Raw genomic sequence first — 12,985 nt, forward strand, 5'->3', positions numbered from 1 at the left:
CTAGAATGTGAACTTAGGTCTGCATAAACCCCTGTCCAGTCCAGGAAAGCAAGTTTAATGCTTTCCTTCTGATCTATCCCATAGGAGAGACATTCCCCCATCTAGTCAGACAAAAACGGGCAAAGCCCAGCAGCAGTTTTATTCCAGCTGTCAGTACTCTCCAAAATTTCTGCTTTCTTTCTAATACTCATCTTAGTGGACAATTCCTATTCTAGAATAGTGGAAAGCCAAATATAGGCTCTCCAAAAAAAGGGGGTTAGAAGTCTTTTTATCTTAATAAGTTAGATAATACTTCTCAAAAGAGCTTCTTTCTGGGGAATCTGGGGGCCTCCATTGGTTAAGCAACTGCCTTCAGCTCAGGTCATGATCCCAGTGTCCTGGGATCAAGTCCTGTATTGGGCTCCCTTCTCAGCAGGGGTCTGCTTTTCCCTCAGCCTCTATCTGCCACTCTCCATGCTTGTGCTCTCTCTCTCTCACTCACTCTGTCTCTCTCAAGTAAAGTATTTTTTAAAAAAGACCTTCTTGGGGCGCCTGGGTGGCTCAGTGGGTTAAGCCTCTGCTTTCGGCTCAGGTCATGATCTAGTCCTGGGATCTAGTCCCGCATCAGGCTCTCTGCTTGGCAGGGAGCCTGCTTCCTCCTCTCTCTCTCTCTGCTTGCCTCTTTGCCTGCTTGTGGTCTCTCTCTGTCAAATAAATAAATAAAATCTTTAAAAAAAAATTAAAAATAAAAAATAAAAAAAAGAACTTCTTTCCTCTTCATCAGAAGGAAATATAGACTAGCAAAAAATTGGAAACAACTCAGGATGACCAACATTAGGGACTCGGTTTAATCAATAATGATCCACAAGAGTAGGAAATACAATATAGTCATTAAAATGATAACTAGGAATGCCTTAGTGGCTCAGTCAATTAAGCATCTGCCTCTGTCTCAGGTCATGATCCTGGGGTCCTATGATCGAGTTTTGTATCAGACACCCTGCTCAGCAGGGAGTTTAATTCTCCCTCTGCCCGTCCCTCCCTCTCTTTGTGTGCTCTTTCTCTCTGACAAATAAATAAATTTAAAGATCTTTAAAATAATGATAACTATAGGGCGCCTGGGTGACTCAGTTGGTTAAGCATCAGACTCTTGATTTTGGCTCATGTCATGATCTCAGTGTCACAAGATCTAGTCCCACATTGGGCTCCAAGCTGAGCGTGGAGCCTGTTTGAGATTCTCTCTCTTCCTTTCCCTCTGCCCCTCCCCCAGTAGCACATGCATGTATGCTCTCTTTCTCTTTAAAAAAAAAAAACCCACTTTAAAATGGTAACAGGAATGAAAACATTCCTATAGAATTGAAAACATGCTTATGATATAATGGTTAGAGAAAACATGATTCAAAATAGGATGTGTATGATAACTGCAGTATGTACAAATCATATGCTCATTGCAGGTAACAGTCAGAAAGGGAAAATTGATTATGTGATGTAATTATGAATGTTATGATTTTTAAATGGTCTTTATTCTTATAACTTCTATTCAAGTAACATTTAATAAGTAAAAAGTAACTATTATGTCCTCTGCAAAAGAAATACTTATTTTTACAGTTGCTGAAAATAAATGTATTTTATTGTTAAATAAATTTAAATAGAGTCACAGAGGAGAACCTATTCCACTGAAATGCTCAACTTCTTCAGCATAGTAAACTGAGGCATTCAGCAGTAATAAGTCTTCTGACTGTCACATCCATTTCTTGCATTCCTCTCATTTAGCAACACTCCTTTTTTTCCCTTTCCTTCCTGTGGGATTAGAAGCAGATGGCAGGAGCTGGTAGCTCTGGAAGGGCAGCCCAGGGAGCAGCCCAAGGGCAGCATTAAGCTACTAGGTGTTAGGCCAACACAATTTCATTTATTTATTTGCTTTAAATTTATTTTAAACTTGTTTTTTAAACTATACTCCATAAGAGAAAAAGGAAGAAATCATTTTTTGAAAGATTTTATTTATTTATTTGACAGAGAGAGAGCACAAGCAGAGGGAGAGGCAGAAACAGGATCCCTGCAGAGCAGGGGAAGCCCGATAAGGGAATCGATCCCAGGACTCCGGGATCATGACCTAAGCCAAAGGCAGTGGCTTAACCAACTGAGCCACCCAGGTACCTGGAGGAAATCATTTTTATCCTGTAATCTCACTACCAAACACAGTTGTTTCTGGAGATACGTTTTTATAGCATTACAGTGAAAAAGTCTATACAGTTGTATGTTTTATTTTTGCTTCTTAACCTCTGAATATTACTGTATTTAGGCTTTTCTATGTTTATTACAGTTCTCAGAATTATGATTTTTATTGCCTACATAATATTCCAGTTGATATGTATCTTAATTCACTTAATTACTTTATTTTGTTGGTTAGTTGGCTATTACGTTTTTTGAGATTATTCATAATGGCATATAAAATGTGCTTTGTATGTATAGTTTTGTCTTTTTAAAAGATTTTATTTATTTACTTATTAAATTTATTTAAATCAATTTTAATTAATTAATTAACTTAATTAATTATTGAATTTATTTAATTTGATTTATTTTAATTTAATTTATTTTAAAATAAATTAACTTTTGATTTAAATTAAAAATTTAATTAATTTTTAATTTAATTTAATTTAATTTAATTGTAATAAAAATAATTAAGTTATTTTAATTTAATTTAATTTATTTAAATTAAATATTAAATTTAAATAAATTTATTTACTTATTAAATTAAGATTTATTTATTACTTATTTGAGAGAGAGAATGACAGAGACAGAGCATGATGGGGGAGGGTCAGAGGGAGAAGCAGACTCCCCACTGAGCAGGGATTTTTTTTTAAATTTTTTCAATTTATTTATTTTCAGAAAAACAGTATTCATTATTTTTTCACCACACCCAGTGCTCCATGCAATCCGTGCCCTCTATAATACCCACCACCTGGTACCCCAACCTCCCACCCCCCCACCACTTCAAACCCCTCAGATTGTTTTTCAGAGTCCATAGTCTCTCATGATTCACCTCCCCTTCCAATTTACCCCAACTCCCTTCTCCTCTCTAACACCCCTTGTCCTCCATGATATTAATGCAGGGCTCCATCCTGGGACTCCAGGATCATGACCTGAGCCGAAGGCAGTAACTTAACTGAGCCACCCAGTTGTCCTAATTTTGTCTTTCTTTTGAATTGATTACCTTACTGAAAAATTTCCAGGAGTGAAATTGTTATGTGAAAGGGCATGAATTTTTTTATGACTTTTGATATGTATTGTCAAATTGCCCTTCAAAAGAATTGTCCTAGCTTATCCTACTGCTGGGACACATGTAGATCTCTTTCTATCCTCTCCCTCCAAACCAAACCAACAGCATGGTTGATAATATTTTCTGCTTTAATAAATACAAAATGGTTATTGTTCTTTAGTACCAGTATGGTTGAATGTGTTAAATCACATCATCTGAGAACCACAGGAATTTTAGATTATATCTAAATCTGGGATTAGATTTGGGTAGCTCCTGAATTATAATCAAGTGGGTTTCTTTTCTGTGTGTGTGTGTGTGTGTGTGTGTGTAAATTATCTGTTCCATACCTTTCACAGTTGCCTAATGGAGTAGGTTGTTGATGGAGAGGAGAGCAGGGAAGGGATAACTTCAAAAGTGTTCATGTTACCCTATGTCATACATTGTTCTTCCATACTATTTAAGAGATTCCAGGATGCCAGGTATCTCCAAGCTAGTCAATGAAGGAATGAGAAAAAAGGCAAGTTGATGAGTATTGCCAAAAAATGGATAAAACTGCCAATGAAAAGTCTCCAGTTTTCTTTGGATTTCTGGACTTCTACTGGTTTTTAGGCATACATAAAACCAGAAGGTGTATAGGCACTTAATAGAAAATCAGTTACACAATACATGAAGTGCTAGAAAAACTGGCAGAATTTTTCACAATCCTCCCTAATGTGTTCCTGAAGTTTCCCAGTGGGCCTGTTCATGGGGATTGTATTTACTTGTACTTTGTTGCTAGGCAAGAGTCAAGGTGTTGTATTTCAACCAGATGTCATGAGTTGGGCCCTGCAAGATAGAGTAGCAAAGAAAGCCATGTGTTTTCCTTTAAACCGACCTTCTCAAGCCATCACCAGCTGCTTTCAGTCTCATGGGTGGATCTCTCCACTTGTCAGATTTTCTAGCTCCCGAGGCTTTGGAAAAGCCACCCTTCATATCTTCAATCATTTAGTCATTGCTAATTCCCTTGTAAGTGTCAAATTACACTCCCAACAGTTTTCTTAGGCCATCCTCCTGGCTGCCTCCTAATCAGGGCCCCAAGGGTTATGGAGCCTGCTGACCTTAAAGCAGTCTTATTGCAACAGTTCTTCTAGTGTCAAGGAAATTTGTGAAAGACTGAATGGACAAAAAGATTACCGGATTTCCTGACCTGTGCACTCTTCTGTGTTACAGCCTTTTTGTTGGCTTTGAGCTATTCAACAACTCAATAAATTGTAGAAAACCAATAGAAATGCAAAATGTTCTTATCCATAGAAGTGCAAATGAATCTTGTCTGGTGTAATGTAATTGGTTATTGTCCCATGGAGATTGACCAGTTTGCATCTATTTGAAAATTCATTCCAGCTTTCATAATTACCTGTGGGAATCTATGTCCTTTGAATTTTCCTTTGAATTGGTTGTACATCTTACAGCTTCTCTCATTAATTAATGAGTTAAATAAAATGTTTGACATGTGTTCCTTTTATATTTGCATAAGAGTCATGATTTTACCTTTAAAAAATTATGCTTCAACACTAGTTTGCCTTTCTATACGCCCAAATAGGCTTCTCTATTTTCCTGTTTGTTTGAGCTGGAAGCATTCAGCTCTGTTCACTATGACATTTTCAATTTAACTTTTTTCTAAAGGAGAATTCAAAACAACAACTATGTTAGCTATAACTTCAACTAATGCTTCCTCCAGCCAGCTCTTCTCAGAATTCTGTTCACTAGCTTTCCCAAAAGACATATTTGGAAGAAGCAAATTACTTTGACATCAAGTTTTTGGCCTCATCAGATTCTGCAGAAAGAAGTTTCCTGACTTGTCCAGAATATGTCTGATCACCCCCTTGGAGATTAGGGCTTCTTATAATAAGTCAAGTGGTAGTTTGCCAGTGGGGACCTTTCCAAAAGGGAAATTTTATGTAGAAACCATTTGTAGTAGAAACTTTTCATTTCTTCCTCAACTTTAAAAATGTTAAGAGTGCATTTAAGGGGCAGAGTAGCAGCTGCTTCCTCAAAAATAAATGTTATTAACTAAAAAATTAAGATCAGTTGCACAATCCTTTTTATGGGGAGATTTTGAGACAGTCAAGGTAAGATTAGGATTTGCATTCAACAGGTTGATTACAGGAATAAGACTGGGTAAAATGGAGGACTACCTCAGGGCAAAGTACAAACTGGGCAAATTATTTGGGGTTGGTAGAGAATAGACCTAGAAGTCAGAAGCAAGACTGATGATTTCCAATCAATTTCTTGTTTCATACTTTGAATTCAGCAGAAGTTAAACAAAAGTAATTCATGTGCTTTGAAAATGCTTTAAGGGACGCCTGGGTGGCTCAGTTGGTTAAGCAGCTGCCTTCAGCTCAGGTCATGATCCCAGTGTCCTGGGATCGAGTCCCACATCGGGACCCTTGCTCAGCGGGGAGCCTGCTTCTCCCTCTGCCTCTGCCTGCCATTCTGTCTGCCTGTGCTTGCTCTCTCCCCACCCCCTCTGATAAATAAATAAAATCTTAAAAAAAAAAGAAAGAAAATGCTTTAAGATTGTCAGGTATAGATACATAAGCTAGGTTTAGGGGGAAAACAGGGAGGAACAATTGATTCTAGTCTAGTTAATTCATTAACTCAATGGGCATGATTGTTGATCTTTCTGGGCTTCATTTTCCTCTTTCAAAAAATGGATGGGTTTGTCTCCCTCCCAATCCCATCTTGTTTCATTTATTCTTCTCCAAACCATAAGTGACTCTTAATCTCACAAAACAAACTGAGGGTTGCTGGGGGGAGGGGGTTTGGGAGAAGGGGGTGGGATTATGGACATTGGGGAGGGTATGTGCTTTGGTGAGTGCTGTGAAGTGTGTAAACCTGGTGATTCACAGACCTGTACCCCTGGGGATAAAAATATATGTTTATAAAAAATAAAAAATTAATTTAAATTAAAAAAAAATGGATGGGTTGAACTAGGTGGCCTCCAAAGAGCCTTCTAGTTCTGACTTCTTAAATCAGCTATAGAGGCTGAGAAAAGAAAATGGTCATGATTTTTGGAACTATAAAGGTTAAACAAAGTGAAGTTCTGTTAAACTAGGGATGTCACATCTAGTCTTGCAGGACTAAGAACTTTGGGTCCAAGGGTGGGTAATAGTGACACTTAGAATCATCTAACTTCTGGGTTAGAAGGCTTGCCACCTTCTTCCCTGTCAGAAACCAGCCTCCTTTGTCAAGTAGTTTGGCACATGCCTAAGGGCAGCTTCTTTTCCTTGGACATGACTTGGTGTCCCAAATTCTGCTTCTAAGGATCCAACTTTCTGTTTGGTGCTAGTTAAAGCTCAACTTCCAGACCCCTCCTCCAGACTCAGTTGGTTGAAGCTTATTCTTCAGTGGCCATTGCTATAAAGCATATTTCAGTCAAGCAAAACCTGTCTTCCTAGAGTTAGAGATAGGTTCCAACAGGAAAAAACAAAATCCCTAAGTGGACAGAGTTGAGCTGAACTTGTATGAAAAGACGGGTTAAGATGGTGGTCAGGACTGCTGCAGACCTATGACCAGCTGACTTGGGGCTCCTGAGTATTCACGCATTTGCTCACAATGTTCACAGAAGTTCTGTGAGCATGAATGCCTACAGCCAGTGCACAATAACTCTTTAGAGGTGGAAAGATAAATGAATGAAATTACAAATATACAAATGAAAGAACCAATACAAGGCCTTCTGGGAAGTTTTCACTGAGACTAATTGTGGTAATACTTTGCAAACTCCCTCTGCCACCACACAAACTGCCATTTCTCCTTGGTGCTATTTTATCTAATCTCCTGAGTCCCTATTTTCTGCTGCTAGGGTTTTCTTATTCGGTTTTGTTATTTTCAAGATCAGTTTGGCTTGACTGCAGTATTGTAATCTTCCCATTAGACTGTAATATTATATTGGGATGAAGAAATGGTACCACCGAATGCAAGCTGGTACAGCCACTCTGGAAAACAGTATGGAGGTTCCCCAAGAAGTTAAAAATAGAGCTATCCTACAACCCAGCAATTAGATTATTGGGTATTTACTCCAAAGATACAGATGTAGTGAAAAGAAGGAACAAATGCACCCCAATTTCATTGCAGCAATAGCCAAACTGTAGAAGGAGTTGAGATGTCCTTCAACAGATGAATGGATAAAGAAGATGTGGTTCATATGTGGAATATTACTCAGTCACCATAAAGGATAAATACCTACCATTTACATCAACATAGATGGAACTGGAGGGTATTATGCCAAGTGAAATAAGTCAGTCAGAGAAAGACAATTATATGGTTTCACTCATATGTGGAATATAAGGAATAGTGCACAGTATTATAGGGGAAGGGAGGGAAAACTGAATGGGAAGAAATTAGAGAAGGAAAAAAAAACCTTGAGAGACTCTTGATTCTGGGAAGCAAACTGAGGGTTGTGGAAAGGGAGGTGGGTGGGGGAATGGGATAACTGGGCTTAGGCATTAAGGAGGACACGTGATATGATGAGCACTGTTACATGCAACTAATGAATCATTGAACACTACATCAAAAACTAATGATGTACTATATGTTGGCTAATTGAATTTAAATAATAAAAAAGAAATGGTAGCACCATCTATTACCTAATAGATTGCAGCTTGAAATTCTCTCAAAACTCCTTATTTCTTGGGTTTCTGAGTGTGTAAAATATATTGTTTATTATGGCATAATGGAAAAAAATGTGGGCTTTTCAATTAGGACAGACCTGCATTTTAATCTTAACACTACCGTTTACTAGTTGGGGGGGCGTTAGACATGTTATTTCACTTTTCTTTAGGCTCATTTTTCTAAACATGTAGAAAAATAAGCAATTTACCTCAAAAAGTTGTTACTGAAGTTTAAGTGAGATAAACACAGGTGATTTTGCCTAGCATAGTATCTGGCACACACTAGAGACACATACAAGGCAGCTATTACTCTTTTTTAAAGATTTATTTATTTATTTATTTATTTGGGAATGAGAGCAAGAGAAAGAGAGAGAGAGAGAGAGACAGTGCCTGTGCACGTATGAGTTGGGGGAGGGGCAGAGAGAATCTTCAGGCAGACTCCCTTCTGAGCACAGAACCCCATGGCAGGGACTCAGTCTCATCATGACCTGAGCCAAAACCAAGTGTTGGATGCTTAACCGACTGAGCCACCCAGGTGTCCCAAGGTAGTTATTATTTTAAAATCTTAATCTATATAGCACTTTCTCTTTTACAAAGCATCCTCTCATACCTTCTCTTACTCATCATACACACATACAGACACAAACAAGTTTCTTATTAGACACTGATGCCCTAACACTCCAGTTCAACTCAGAGTTTATCTTCAGGCACTGATTGTTGACCTTAGACCCAGACTCCCATGTTTCCCACCCTTCCAGGAGCCAAATGGTTACTTTGTAAGTTCCTTTCCTGGGCTTTTACTTAGCAAGTGCTAAGCAGATATGAGGGTTATGCACATTCTAATAGACCGTTTACTTAGTATTTCTTAAACCAGAGCTGCATTCACTAGTTTTCCTGATTTATTTGGAGGAAAGCCTTTGAATTAGTATAAGTTATACCTTTTGCTCAATGTTTGGAGATCCTGAAACTATTAGGATATGACCCACTTAGGAGTGTACCTAAGAGTTTGGCCCAGCTCAGAGGTGTAGTGGAAGGAGGGATAAGGCCATTTAAAGGCACTTTGCTATTAAATTGTATGTGAAAAACAGAGTTCTTACTTTTCAATTATAAATTGGGTAATTTTTTTTTGTCTATTGGTGTATCCCTAGCATCCAAAATGGTATCTGTCATACAGTAGGCAGTCTATGAATATTTGTTGAATGAATGTAATACTTAAACCACACAAATCCAACAGTACTCCTTCAATATAATCTAGTAGGACAGGGAAGCTGGTGCAAGATTGGGAAACTTATTATAACTCTAAAGTCTTCCAAGTCCTGTCTCGGGTTGCTTATCACAGTGTCAGTATTGTATCCCATGGGTCCCTGACTCTCTCTGGCTCAGATCCCTTAATCTGTTCTCTAATTCTCATGATGAGGAGATGTCTATTATGAGCACGGTCAATAAACTCTTTGGCCAGATCAACTAGCAAACATAAGTGTGGTGGCCTTTGACAGTTTAGTATAAAAAAGAACCCTAGGCTGAGTCAGGTACCCTGACTGTGTGACCTTGGACAAGTCATCCTATCCCGGAGGGCTTCAGTTTCCTCCCTTTTTAAATGAAGGCAAATGGCCACTCTATATATACCACACATAGTTGTTTGGAGGATGGGAAAACCTATAGAAACTCTCTGCCAAAGATTAAAGCCCTACTCTGCCAAAAACTAAATCTGAGATCTCACTATAATCCTGATATAACATGTAGCAATAGCTCTGTAGAATATGCAGCCTGTTTCTAGGTTACTTGGTGGCCTGAATGGTGGGACTGACACACATTGCAGGGGATGAATGCAAATGACTTTCTGCCAATAACAAGGTTTTCTATTTTTGAATGAAATATTCCTCTCATGAAGTGAGAGCCTCCCCATATGCTCAGCCACCCATGAGTAGCCAAAGACTTCATTGCAAAAATGAATATTCCAGCAAGAAATTTCATCTCCTTATCATTGCTTCATGGATTTCTGGAAACATTCCTATGTCAGCCAATGGCTCCAGCAAGTTAGAGGTCTGCTGCCCTTCCCCTTCTTTGTTGTGTGTTTTAGTTTTTCTTCAATATGAAATGGGCTCAGCATTCCATTTTATTCTACTTATCATCTAGAACATTTGTCTTCTCTCCATTAAACCCTTCTGCCTTCAAACCCTTGCTCAAATTAATCTCTGCAGTCTTTAGTCATTAACAAAGATTTGGGAATCACCTACTTGAGGTAGGCCACGTGGGAGCTAAGACAAATTCCCACCCTTTGAAGAGCATTGGCTATAATTTGGGAGAAGTGAGACAGTCACACAGACTGGCAGAAGGATTCGTAATTGTGAGTGGTATATTCTGAGTGCCAGAGTTGTAAAGGGAAAGTATTCTAGTTGAGAGCACTGTGGGCAGGCAGGATGAGGTGGGGAGGCTTGAGCTGGGGCTTTGAAGAATGTGTTGATTTTAAGTAGGCAAAGGGGAATGGACATGATATTGGAAAGAAGAAGGGGGAGTAACGTTAGCAAATGGTAAAACAGCAGGAATGTAGACTTTTGTTCCTGGACAATGAGAGTGACAGCTATGCAGAGGCTATATTTTATCAAGGCCTAGCAACAGCATGGCTGGAATGATAGTTTCAATCTAGCCACGTTGGAGGGCCTTTGATGTTAGGATAAGAAGTTTGATTACTATTAAATAGTAAGGGAAGGGAGAAGTTATTAAGAGTTACTGTACAGAAGAATGACCTGATGGGCCCAGATTTAAGCACATTCATCTAATAATAGTATGTACAGTAGCCTTAGAGTTGGGGTATCCTTGTGTCAGTAGCAGCCAGGCTGATGGGAGAAGAAACTCTGACTTCCAGCTGATTTATCACTGCCACTAGAGGAATCTCGCAGTCTCTCCATGTCTAGCTTTATGAGGCTGAATTTTGGATCTGTCTATAGTTGGGAGATAAGTTTGAGAACTGAGTATGGAACATTTGAGCCAGTCAGACTTGGATTTCAAATTCAGACTACTACCTAGTGGCTATATGAATTTGGGCCAGTTATTTAGCCTGTCTCTTAAATGCCTCAGTTTCCTCATCTGTGAAATGTTCATAATACTGACCTCCCACAGAAGTTAATGAGCACGGCTAGCACACAGGAGATAAATATTTAATCAATATTCCTTTCCTTCCTTACCCCCTCCTCTAGTTAGTTGTGTGGCCTTTTGCATGTCTTTCTCTGAGGGAAGTTGCCTCATATACAATGAGAGAGCTATTCTTTCTACTTTACTATGCTGGAAGTTTTCATAGGACTTTTTCCTTGCCTATGTTGTAACACATCTGACCAGTCCTCCTTTCTCCTTTCTCTTATGCCACTGGAGGATGAAGTCATTCCATCAACAAACCTTTATTGAGATTCTGTTATGTGTTGGGTACTGTTCTTGGTCTAATAGATAAAACAGTGAACAAAAACAGACAAAATTCTTTTCCCTCATGGAGCTGGTAGTCTAGCTGTAGCTTCAGGGGAGTCACACAATAAACACATGCATGTATAATATGTCATATGATGATAAGTGCTAGGAAGGAAAACATAGCAAAGGAAGAAGACAGAGAGTGATGGAAATTTGGTCAAGGAAAGGTTCTCTAAGGTGACACCTAAGAAGAGACCTGGAAGAAGTAAGGAAGAAGTCACATAGCTATCTGGGAGAATAGCATTCCAGGCAGAAGGAAAGACAAATAAAAAGACCCTCAAGTGGGAGCATGTTTTGCAAGTTCAAGGAAGAGCAAAGAGATCAATGTGTCTGGAGCAGAATGCAAGGAGAACAGTAGCAGGAGAGGAACCCAGTATGTGGCCATCACTCACATCATGCAGGGCCAAGGCAGGGACTCTGAAGAAGGTGGGGAGCCATTGGAGGACTTGGAACAGAGGATTGATAGGCTCTCCCTTAACACTTTAACAGAAAGCCTCTGACTTTCTGTTAGCCTCTGATAGGGTAGAGAATAGAATATAGGATGACAAGGACAAAAGCAAAAAGCATGGAGACCTGGGAGACAGCTAAAGTAGTAATATGGTAAGAGAACATGGGAGCTTGGATGATGGTGGTGATAAGGAGGTAATGAGAAATGGTCAGGTTCTAGATATATTTTGTTTTGGTTGTTGTAGATTTTTAAGTAACCTCTACTCCCAATGTGGGGTTCAACTCATGACCCCAAGATCAAGAGTCACGTGCTCTACCAACTGAGCCAGCCAGGCATCCCCTAAGTATATTTTGAAGGCAGCACTTGCTGACAGATTGGATGTGAGGTGTTCAAAGAAGAGAGGATCAAGGGGCATCTGGGTGGGTCAGTTGGTTAAGCATCCAGCTCTTGATTTTGGCTCAGGTCATGGTGTCAAGGTTGTGAGATAAAGCACCCTGTCAGGATCCACACTAGGTGTGGAGCCTGCTTGGGATTTTCTCTCTCTCTCCCTCCCTCTCTCTCTCTCTAAAAAACAGAGGGGGCGTCCAAGAATAACTTCACAGTGTTTTTCCTTGGGCAGTGGGAGGATGGACTTGCATTTGTCGAGATGCACAAGACCAAGGGAAGCACATTTTGGGAGAGAAAGGCTTTGGATTTGGTTATGTTGATTTTAAGATGTCTATTAGATATTCAAGTGAAAAAGGAGAGGAGGAAGTTTGATACATGATACACGAATCAAGCATTCAGGAGAGGATGATGAGATCATAAGGGTCTTATCTCAACTTCAAGAATGCAAAAAGAAGAGAGCAAGCATTTGGCAAGGGCAAAGCATGTGGATGCTTTTCTGCATTTTTACATGTTCTTGAGTATTGCTATGTAGTTTTCCTCTCATCTCCTTTTGGAGGAAGTCTCTTATAGAACAGGGACTAATATTTACTGTGCATTTAATATGTGCCAGACACTTTGACATATAGCATCCCACAGCTATCTCAAAAACATATGTTGTCATTTCCATTTTACAGGTGAGAAAACTGAGGCTCTGCAAGACAGGTAAAAATGATCTGTCCTAAGTCACACAGCTGGTAAGTGAATATGCTGAGATTTAAACCAGGATCCAAGTCCTAAGACCATGTCCCCCCACCCCCCAGCTATCTA

General features: G+C 39.3%; 1 long non-coding RNA gene across 1 annotated transcript; it reads left to right on the plus strand.

The window, feature by feature from the left end:
• Positions 1-1,086: 1,086 nt before the first annotated feature.
• Positions 1,087-12,285, plus strand: LOC116583599. Its single transcript, XR_004282799.1, has 3 exons — positions 1,087-1,098; positions 10,127-10,135; positions 12,220-12,285. It is a non-coding gene; the product is annotated as an uncharacterized LOC116583599 (long non-coding RNA).
• The last annotated feature ends 700 nt before the right edge of the window (positions 12,286-12,985 follow it).

Source organism: Mustela erminea, chromosome X, assembly GCF_009829155.1.
Source record: "Mustela erminea isolate mMusErm1 chromosome X, mMusErm1.Pri, whole genome shotgun sequence".
NCBI classification, from domain to species: domain Eukaryota; kingdom Metazoa; phylum Chordata; class Mammalia; order Carnivora; family Mustelidae; genus Mustela; species Mustela erminea.